The sequence below is a fragment of the Haliaeetus leucocephalus genome, unplaced genomic scaffold, assembly GCF_000737465.1.
Source record: "Haliaeetus leucocephalus isolate CR32 unplaced genomic scaffold, Haliaeetus_leucocephalus-4.0 Scaffold170, whole genome shotgun sequence".
Lineage (NCBI taxonomy): Eukaryota > Metazoa > Chordata > Aves > Accipitriformes > Accipitridae > Haliaeetus > Haliaeetus leucocephalus.
Genome location: NW_010972606.1, coordinates 1,245,291 through 1,255,611, shown reverse-complemented (window position 1 = coordinate 1,255,611; position 10,321 = coordinate 1,245,291).

Below are 10,321 nucleotides of genomic sequence, written 5' to 3'. Positions count from 1 at the left end.
GGCGGCGGGCGGCAGCGAGCGGCGAAGCTTCTTCAGCCGGAGGGGGCCGGGCGGTTCCCTTCGCGGCTGTGCGGCGGCCGGGACAAGGGGCCGGGGCCGCGGCTGTGCGTGTGCGGTGACAGACCCACCAGGGTGGGGAGAAAGCGGGTAAAAAGCCTGGCAAGAAAAGCAAAGCCCCGGGTCCCCTCGCAGCCAGACCAGACCGCGCCACAGAACTGAGGGCAAACTCTGAGCCTGTGCCGTTTGTCAGGGCTCCGCTTAGCCGCTTCGTGCTGGCGGCATCCAGGCTTGCCTCCTAATTTTGCAGCCAAGGGACTCTTCTGCCCGGCTAGCCTGCCTTCTCCTCACGGCGCGTTGCCTGTTAGGTTTGGCATCTCCCTTGGGGTAAAGTTGAGGAGAAGGGGGCCGTGGGCTCCATGTTTGCCGCACTCGGGTGTGCTGAGGCCCGCAGGCACCTCCGGGAGGGAAGCCACCACCTCCCAGGTCCCCGAGCGCTGCCGCCGCCGTCAGCACAGCGTACGCTCACAAAAACAGCCAAAAACGGAAAGTCGGTTTTGATCCCACAAAGAGAATTCTTATTGCTTATCATTTTACAGCACCTGGGAGCGTGATAAGGGCTTTGTGGAATACGCACTAAAAACAGACCCTGAAGAGTTTATAGCGTTAGGCTCTGATCCTGCAAAGTCTTATGCACATACTTAACTTTAAGCCACCGAAGTGGTCCCATTGACTTTAATGAGACTACTGGGTACCTAAAGTTATGCACATGCCTTTGGCTGTGCTCCCGCAAGCGGTTCCCCCCTGTCAGCAGCCCTTGTCCCAACAAAGAACCGCATTCAAATCAACGTGACTTGGCACAGGATCCACACACCCAGTTTACAGGACAGATTTTCATGCTTGACCTGACACAACACATCCAGAGCATAAGAGAGCAGAGATACTCTTCCCAGTGTGTAGTTTCACAAGACATTTAACCCAAGCTAATCCACTCTGTCATGAAGACCTACTCTTGTCCCTCTCCTCCAGCTGCTTGTTGCTTTTCTACAGGCACTTAGGCAACTAATCAAAAAAAAAACCCAGCCAACAAACCAAAACCAAAATCACCCTGCCCAGCTTCCCAGTGTGACTGAGCATAAAGTCACCCAAGGGCAAGTGCCAGCAGAAGGGAAGCGGAGGTAACACATGACTGGGGCTGGGAAGACCCTTTCGAATGGCAGCACAGACGTCTGTGAACTGGAGGTTATCATGAATTTGCAGCCTGATACATGATGGAGTGATGACTTATTTCAAGTAGACATTAGTTCTTTGGGGATCCAACTCTAAATGCATTCAAGAGTGAACACTGCCTTTTTTTTAATTTTTTTTTTTTTTTTTTTGAGATAATGTTTTCAGAGGAAGGGGCCAGACTGGACTGACACATTGTAATCCAGCTTTGCAACTATAAAGACATTACCAAAGACCAGGAGGGATGCTGCTGCTGTCAGTGGCAGAACAGTGGATAAAGGAAGTTCAGGTGCTTTTTAAGAACTAGGTGTTTCAGGAGTGGGCAGTGCAGTCCACCAGCTGAGACACAGCAGGGAACTTTAATCAAGAGCCTGTAACTCACCTTGTGGTCACAGGCCAAAGGGACCCGCTGCACCCAGCAACTAACTATCCCACCATGCCTGTTCAGAATATGATACTAGTCCAAACAGGGCAGGGCTGCCCTAAACTGCCAGAAAAGCAAAGCTACACAACACTCGGCATTTCGTGAAAATGCTTTTTCATTAAATGAGATGGCAGCGATGGAGGATCCTTTAGAATACAAATCCAAAACAGGAGGGTGTTTAAACTAGAATGTGGCTTTTTGTCCAAAGAGGAACACAGTGCAGGATGCAGTTTGATTTTGCCTGAAGGTGTTTGTAAGAAACTGAGCATTTTGCGTTTCTGTCACAACTGCTGTTAGCAGAACACGGAGCAGTTTCTAAATATAGAGATACTGTTAATTTACCTACATCACATTTTAAAATCTGTATTTTTTTTATAAAATCTGTAAATTTTTGTATAAAAATATTTTGGTTGAACGTAATATTTAACACAACAGCTAATGAAGGATTCAAAACATCAATGTTTGCTCAGCTGTTTCTCTAATGGGTTCTCTTTCTGCATTTGAACCATAGGTTTGCCTTACAGGCTCTATTTCTGTTGTGTTTTGCAAATCAGCAGGACAGTGGAAAATAGACAAATACTGTTTCAAAGCATAGAACTGAGGGGCAGTGACATGTTGGGAGAAGGACCTGCAGCTACTTCTAATATTCGCCTTTAATGGATTAGATTTCAAGTTTATAGCATTCCTTTGCTCAAACCACCTACTGCTCCAGTACAGCAAGGTCCAAAGTCACCCACAGCACCACTGTGCATCGCTGGCAAAAGCAACCGAGAACGAGGAGTGCTGTTTCTACATCTCAGAAGTCTTGCATTGCAGGGAGCTTGGACCAGGGGTTTCTGATCAGGTTAATGAGCAGTATTTCCACATCTGTAATTTCCTCCAGCCCCATACTACCATTACATTATGTGCTACCGCATAGTCTGAATATCTCACAAAATAATACATACTGTGGATTTTAACATTATGACCACTCTCACTGGCTGTGCAAGCAGCATTAGCTGTTCCTGCAAGCCATGTTTCTTGTGGGCTGCTCCACCAGCCAGACTGCTGAGTGGTGATCCTGCCCATTCAGGAGCCCCAGGAATGCTGACCTTAAGAATGGATTGGTGACAAACAAATATCTCGGGAAATCCTGGATAAAACCTCTCTGAAGAAAGTATGACTTTTCTTAAAAACAAGCAAGGCAAAAATAAAATTGTAACCACACTATGCTTGAGAACTTCAGGGAACACAGCAAGCCCCGGTGTAAATTAGGGCAGTCCCTCATATCTGGCCCAAACCTGAGTGCAACATATGGATTCACTCTAATTGATCACAGAATCCATCATGGAAACAATTATAAAACGTCGCTATTTTGTTTGCATAAAGAGCAGTGAGAATTACTAGGAAGAAGATGCAAACAAGGCATACCCTGGCACCATTGCATCAACAGTGCATTCTGCATTTTCCAGCTTCCAGTAGGTGTAACCCCCAGACCAGACCAGACCAGACCATGGTGCCCACCTCTTCTTGCTGGGGTACTGTCTACAACAAAGGCTGCAGGCACCTGAGGAAATGACCTTTGCTGACCAATCCACTCATTCAGCCCATGTACTGTCTTGGAGGGGTGCAAAACAGTTTAATAATTATGACGACCCATTTGCAGCCCTTTAAGAGGCACTGCCTGGAATGAAAAGAACCACTCTGTCAAGTTTAGGAGCTGCACAAACAAGAAGATGATGCCAGAGATCTTTAAGGGCTCGTGTTAAATTGGTGTCCAGATAAATATGCCTTATATTTGCAGTCTAATTTGTTTTTTAAAGCATAATTTCTTGCTTTAAGCACTCATCAATAAGGTAACCTGAAACTTACACAAAATCTATTTTCTCATTCCTTCCCAAAGTTTCTTTCTCCTGATTTCAGAAATCAATTTCAGTAAGTGTAAATCCTGCTTAAGACAGGGGTTATTACCTGAACTTCTCTTCCCGTTTCCTTGGCAAGTCCCAAACCTGCCAATAGCTTTCAATTCTGACCTAGTTTTATTGCAGAATACAAGGAAGCATCCTGTGATCTATGTTGCATGGAGCCTACAGAAGGGATTTTATAAGGGTCTGTCTGAACTAAATGTTTAATGCATAGCTGAAGCAGTTGCAGTGACCACACAGTCTTGTTCTGCATCGTCCCAGCTCCACATTCCCACGTACCACGCACTGTGACAATCCTCTCACATGCTCACCTCTTCTCTAACCAGCTCTGATTTTCATTAAAGGTTTGTGCTGCACTAGGATGCTCATGTCTTGCTTTGTTACAGAAATGTTTGCCTTAGCTCATAGATAACACTGCCTTTAAAAAGCTGTGAACCTTATGCTATGATGATTTTGGAATGTGTAGTAAACATAAAACTTAAAATGGAGCAGTTTGTTCTTAGACAGCCCACTGCCCCAGCTTTAGTCAAATAATCTCTTCTTTGTAAATACTTGATCTTTAAACCTCACAGCAAGATAAGCCTGTCTTGTGTTTGCCCATCAAGGCAATGATGATGATTATTTTTTATGGGTAGTGCTTCTTTGGAAGAACAAATAGATTCTGTTTCCTGAAACAACAGTGTGTGGCCCATAGCAAAGGCTTTTAGACTGTAAGTGAGAAGTTACTGAGGCTGGGATCAATATCAGTTACAAATCTGCATCTCACTTAAATGATTTTGAGGTTTCAGGCTATACCTAATGAATGTTTTATGATGATTTCCTGTGCAGGAGAGAGTTCCTCCCGGTGCTCTTGCTAGTGGAAAAAGTGGATTTAGCATACCAAAAACTTCAGCTATTCTACTTTGTTCAAATACCTGCACTTCAACTATTACACATTTTTCTGGTGAATATTTCAACCCTTGGAGTTGCTAATGAGATACCCAGTTTACCATCCAGATTCACATACGGTATGAATACATGCATCTTTCACACAGTTCTGTCTACATAGCCAAAAAACAGAGCTGCCACACTCCTTCAGTACCAGGTTTGCCAGTCAAGTGTGTTGTTGCTGCATTTAACAGCAGTAGTGTCAGCACTGTGAGTGCTGAAAAGTTGCGTAATTTCTTAAATAACCTAATTCAAATACAGCTCCTCCAGCTTTTTGGAGGAACACTCACAAAATCTTCATAGAGTGTAACTTACAGGACCTATGAGACTTGTGTGCACAATACAAGCACTGGCGGTAAAATTAACTCCCACGCAGCAAATGCACCAAGACAAAGACCAGGCACGCATTGTGAGAACAACACTCCCTGCAGTTCTTTCTACGTTGTAACTTAACATTATAATCAATACTTGAGGAAAATAGGAGGGGAAAAAAAAAGGTAACTTAAAAAATGGAGTAGCTTTAATTATGCTGGAGATAAGCAATGAATGTCTTTCTATGTACAAATTGCCTATTTCATTTAAGGTTATTACACATTTTTGCAAGATTGAATAATTAGCAAGGAAGTCAACTGCATTCTCCTGGTACAGGCCAAATGAGACAATTTACAAATTCAAGCTTCATTTTCAATGCATCAAAAATAACCTGAATCCATATTAAAAGCACCAGTAACACTAAAGCACACATAAATGTTGATCTGCAGCAGGACTAGCAGAGTGGATGTTTCATTTCATAAAATTCATACCAAAATCTTAGGTTACACTTAGCTTTAAGGCAGTGTGAAAAAAGCATTTTATGCAGCCTCTGGGGGAAAAAAAAAATAATCAATTGGTTCCCATACCTGAATGTTTTTATGAAATTGTAATCAGAAAGTCTTTTGAGTACAAACTTCAAGCAAGAAGCCACACAAATGGGTTCACAAGCTATACACACAGTCCAAACAGCATATGAAACTTCACTGATTCTAGTACAGCACTCAAAACATAACCACTTATAAGCAAGTATCTTTCAATAATTGAAATAAAACCAGAGAGATCCATTCACCTCTGACTTTGATGTCCTATGTATTTATAAAGAAACACTTAAATTTGTAGCACAAATAGAGAAAGTATGTCAGCCTATTGCAAAGTAAAAGGAGGATGGGTTGTTTGAGACAAGAAGAAAGAGCCTATGGCAAAAGAAAAGTAAAATTACACTTTGTGAAACCCTGTCCTTGTTTCAGCTGGGATGTAGTTAACTGTCTTCCTAGTAGCTGGTACAGTGCTATGTTTTGAGTTCAGTATGTGAAGAATGTTGATAACACTGATGTTTTCAGTTGTTGCTCAGTAGTGTTTAGACTATAGTCAAGGATTTTTCAGCTTCTCATGCCCAGCCAGGGCACCTGACCCAAACTGGCCAACAGTGTATTCCATACCATGTGACGTCCCATCTAGTATAGGAACTGGGAAGTGGGGGGTGGGGAATCATGGCTCGGGGACTGGCTGGGTGTAGGTCGGCGGGTGGTGAGCAATTGCCCTGCGCATCATTTGTACATTCCAATCTTTTTATTACTACTGTTGTCATTTTATTAGTGTTATCATTATCATTATTAGTTTCTTCTTTTCTGTTCTATTAAACCGTTCTTATCTCAACCCACGAGTTTTATTTCTTTTCCCGATTTTCTCCCCCATCCCACTGGGTGGGGGGGAGTGAGTGAGCGGCTGCGTGGTGCTTAGTTGCTGGCTGGGGTTAAACCACAAGAAACCCAAAACAAAACCTGGAATCATTCTGAGTCACATCACAGTGTTTCAAAGAAACAGTGCTCTTCTAAATAGGAAATGAAGAGCTTGTATCAGTACTTTTCATCAAGTGTGTGTTAGTCTTTAGTAACTCAACTGGCTGATGGCCATTAAAAGTGACACAGCTGCTGCTGCCGCCTGAGTTCCACTTGAAGTGTGTATTGTCTCTAAAGAGAAGGATGAAGAAGGCCAGCTGCGTTATTCATTTAAACCTTCCATACTGAATAAGATACCAGCACCCTATGTCCCAGAAAATTCTCTCTGGTACCCTACTTCTCATCAGGGATGAGATTCCTGTGCGTGTATATTCATTAAGAAATCTGTTGGAGCATAAACATATCTTTTCACAAATACAGAATTACACTGGAAAGACTAAACCTAGTTCTAAATCTGTTTTTAATTTCAGCCCTGAACTGTTAGCTTTAATATTTAGCTGAACATTTAAAAGTCTGAATTCACATTTATTCATTTTAACATCGCTCACCTTCTTTTTTATAGAGGTTTTCTGTTTCCTCTACCATAGCCTTACAACATTTTATACTGTATTCAAAATTTTAGACTACATGAGATTACTGTAAGTGGGTGTATCACAAAATAATGCTGACACTGAATATATGGTCTCTCATAGTTCTTCATGTATTGGAACAAAGCAAAATAACCTGCTATTTAAACTAGAAAATCATTACATAACGGTCTTGCTCTATTATAATACTACCTTTACTGATTTTTCTAAGATGATAGATATCTTATAGACACAAGACAGTTAGAGTTAATATTTCTTCCTGGTCTACCAAGTGAGTGAAAATGTGTTTGGGGGGGTGGGGTGGTTTTGTTTGGTTTTTTTTTTTAAATAGCATTACTTATTTAATACTGAGGTAGAAATGTACCACTTAACTGACGCTACTTATTTGCTTCAGAATAATTTCTATTATGTATTCTATCTAACTGAAAAACTTTTAAAAAGACCATTTATTCCATGCAGACAATAGCTCTACCAGCTGCAGATGGGTTGCATCTTTTGCTAGATGACAGAAGAAAGCCAAATGCTCCGACTTGCTTAGAATACGTCCAGCATAAAGTCTCATCCCAATTAAGTTAAAATCGTCCAAGAGCGCTGCAGTTGCTAACAGCGATTTAGCACTGCTGTCATAAAATGTACATTCAATACACGGCTGTGGCTGCCAGGCTCCAGCCCTTTTAAAGACAAGAACGTTGGAACAAACCTACAATCCTCAATCCTCAAATTCTGTAAATTTAGGATGGTTTTCTTACGTTATCCTGTACAAAGTTCAAGATAATCTCCCTGATAATCTCTTTAGACATCTGACCAACTCCTTAATATTCCCACAAAGGAATAAGGTTTTTTTCCCCTGGTAACATCACAGTAAAATTTTATTTTTTCATTTGAGTAACTGCTCATGCACCCGAGAAGGGGGAGCCAACCTGACCCTCACTCACTTTTCTGTGGGCCTGTATGTTTTAGTACATACGGGAGAAGAAGATTCTGTATGCTTCCCTCAAAGGACTTGACAGGGACAGCAATTTCTACAGAGATGCTCAACAAAACCTGGTGTTTTGGAAAGGTAGTAAGTATCAAACATTAGCTGCTGTATCTCTGCAGAGATTTGCATTGGCAGCAAGTGCAGACCTGTACTAAAAAAAGGCACAGAGCAACAACAAATGTACTTGCGTTGAAGTGTATTTCCATATTACAGAGGTCAGTGTCATATTTTTTTTTTAAAGCTTGTATTTTTAAATCAAATGCAGTTATGCTCTTAACAACGTGACAGCAAACCCACCCCCTACATTCTAACAACCTCCTAATTACCTCTTCCATCCTGCCCCAAAGCTCCCTAGCAGCTTCCTCAAGAGCAGTACCTAACACTACCCAATCTCCCAAATATAAAGAGCATTTTCAATGTTTTTATGCAGGTGGAACAGCTCCAAGAAATCACTCACTGTCTTACAACTGGCGATACAAATATTAGCCCTACGTCCGACCCATTATTGCTGCCTTCCACTGGCTCGGAGGAGCTCCCAGCACAGCAAGACTGTACAGCCCTTGTCCCCAAAAGCCCTCCTCTCCTCCCCAGGCCTCCTTCAGCCCCTAGAAAGGACTGTAAGCAGTAAAGTAACAACACAGCTGAAGAAACTCTGTGCTTCAGGTGGTATTTGCAACCTCAGCGCTCTTCACATAAAATTGAAGAGCCCACAGGCACGTGAGTGGTCTTTTCAGGCGTACCATTTGGAGGCATTTATCGCCATCTTACTGTCCCTAATGGCGGGCACGACTATAAAAGCAAGAGCATCTTGACTACTCAGTAGGTAAAGTGATATCCAAACTACCTATTTAAGCAAATACCATGCTTTTGAATCACAGTTACGACTGCAGGCCATCCTTATGCCTTTTAGCCTTTCACAGATATACTCTGGCCAGAAATGCAGTAAGCCAAAAGGAGAACTGCTTCAGATCTGCCCAGAGCTGTTCTACACCACTGAGTCTGCTTAGCACTACAGCAGCTTCTAGCGGGATTCTGATTTCTATTTTAACCATCCTAATTATTAGAGCCTCTGCAAAAAAATTTTAAATGGGAATATATTAATCATATCAATATTCTATAGAAGTAACCACGTAATCCAGATGTTGTTTCCAGAGGAATACAGGAATACTTTATATATCGTGATAGCTTTTGTGCACTTCTTGTATGCCATAAGAAAATGTTATCTTTCAATGTAGTGCAATACAGGTAGGGAAACAGTGACCCAGGTAAAGGCTCATATAACATGATTTTTCTCCCTTTATTCTTACTGGAGAATTCTATGGTGTGCAGTAGAGCCTGGTGTGTCAGCACATGTGCTTGAAAGGCCTCTTCAGCCTTCAGCAGTTTCCCCCATTCATCCCTTATTTCTCATATTGATTCTCTCAAAACTTAACTGTGGACTAGCTGCTTCTTAGGGTGCAGACCAAGGCTGAGGCTATTTCTGTAGGCGTGCTCAACTCAAGACGACTACTACGCCCTCTAAAACAGCCGACTGATACTCACTTAGGGCGCTCTCATGTAGTATTAAAGTACTACACTTGAGCAGCCTGTAGTAACAAACGATGTGCATAAAAAAAGAGTTCTCAAGGCAACAGAATACATCTAATTTTATCAAAAGGACCAAAATAAACTTCGAACTCCTAGGAGAAAATCCTAACAGTATTTTGGTATCTAAACTTTCCCATTAAAAATATTTTTATATGTCAAAATGTAGATAGTGCTGGAGAAAAACTAGTAACATTTGTTGACATTCTTAACATAGTGTCATATTGTATCTCATAACAACAAAAAATCATCAAAAACGCTTCGTTAAATATGTATTTGCTACAGTAGCTGTTAGATACACACACTGAAAAAATTAAATTTTGATATTTGAAGTGGGCCTGACTTGTGGCATTCATACAATTTTCTGTTTTGAACATATGTGGTGAGCCTGTTGCTACAACTTTATAAGAAGGGAAGGATGTTTAGTCAAGCAGAGCTCTGCAAAACTAGGCAGACCAGTTTCTAGCCTTCATATTTTAGAAAATGAGTTACCAACACAAACAGATTTAGTTACTGTATTACAGCAAGAGCAACGTATACCAATGCTAAAGCAACGTATAAAACTGTGGTCTCTTAAGAGAGTGGAGTCTCGGTGCTAACTTGACTGGGAACAAGATTTCATGGCAGTCCTGATAGCATTCAGCAAAGTCAAGTAGCATGCCAGTATGTCCAAACCTGTGTCTTTAGCTGAGCAGAAATCAGGAGTATAATAGCTTGTGTATTTCTGTTCTACTCTCCCAGAATCTTCTTGGATTTATGATTTTAAATTTGCCAACACTTAATAACAAGAAAAAAGTAAATTTAGATGCAGGGAAGTGGATTCTAGGTTCAGATTCTCTTAGGATAACAACTCAGGATTGACACATATAAAAAAAGTAATATGTAACTATCTTCAAAGATGAGTTGTTAGGACTAAACTA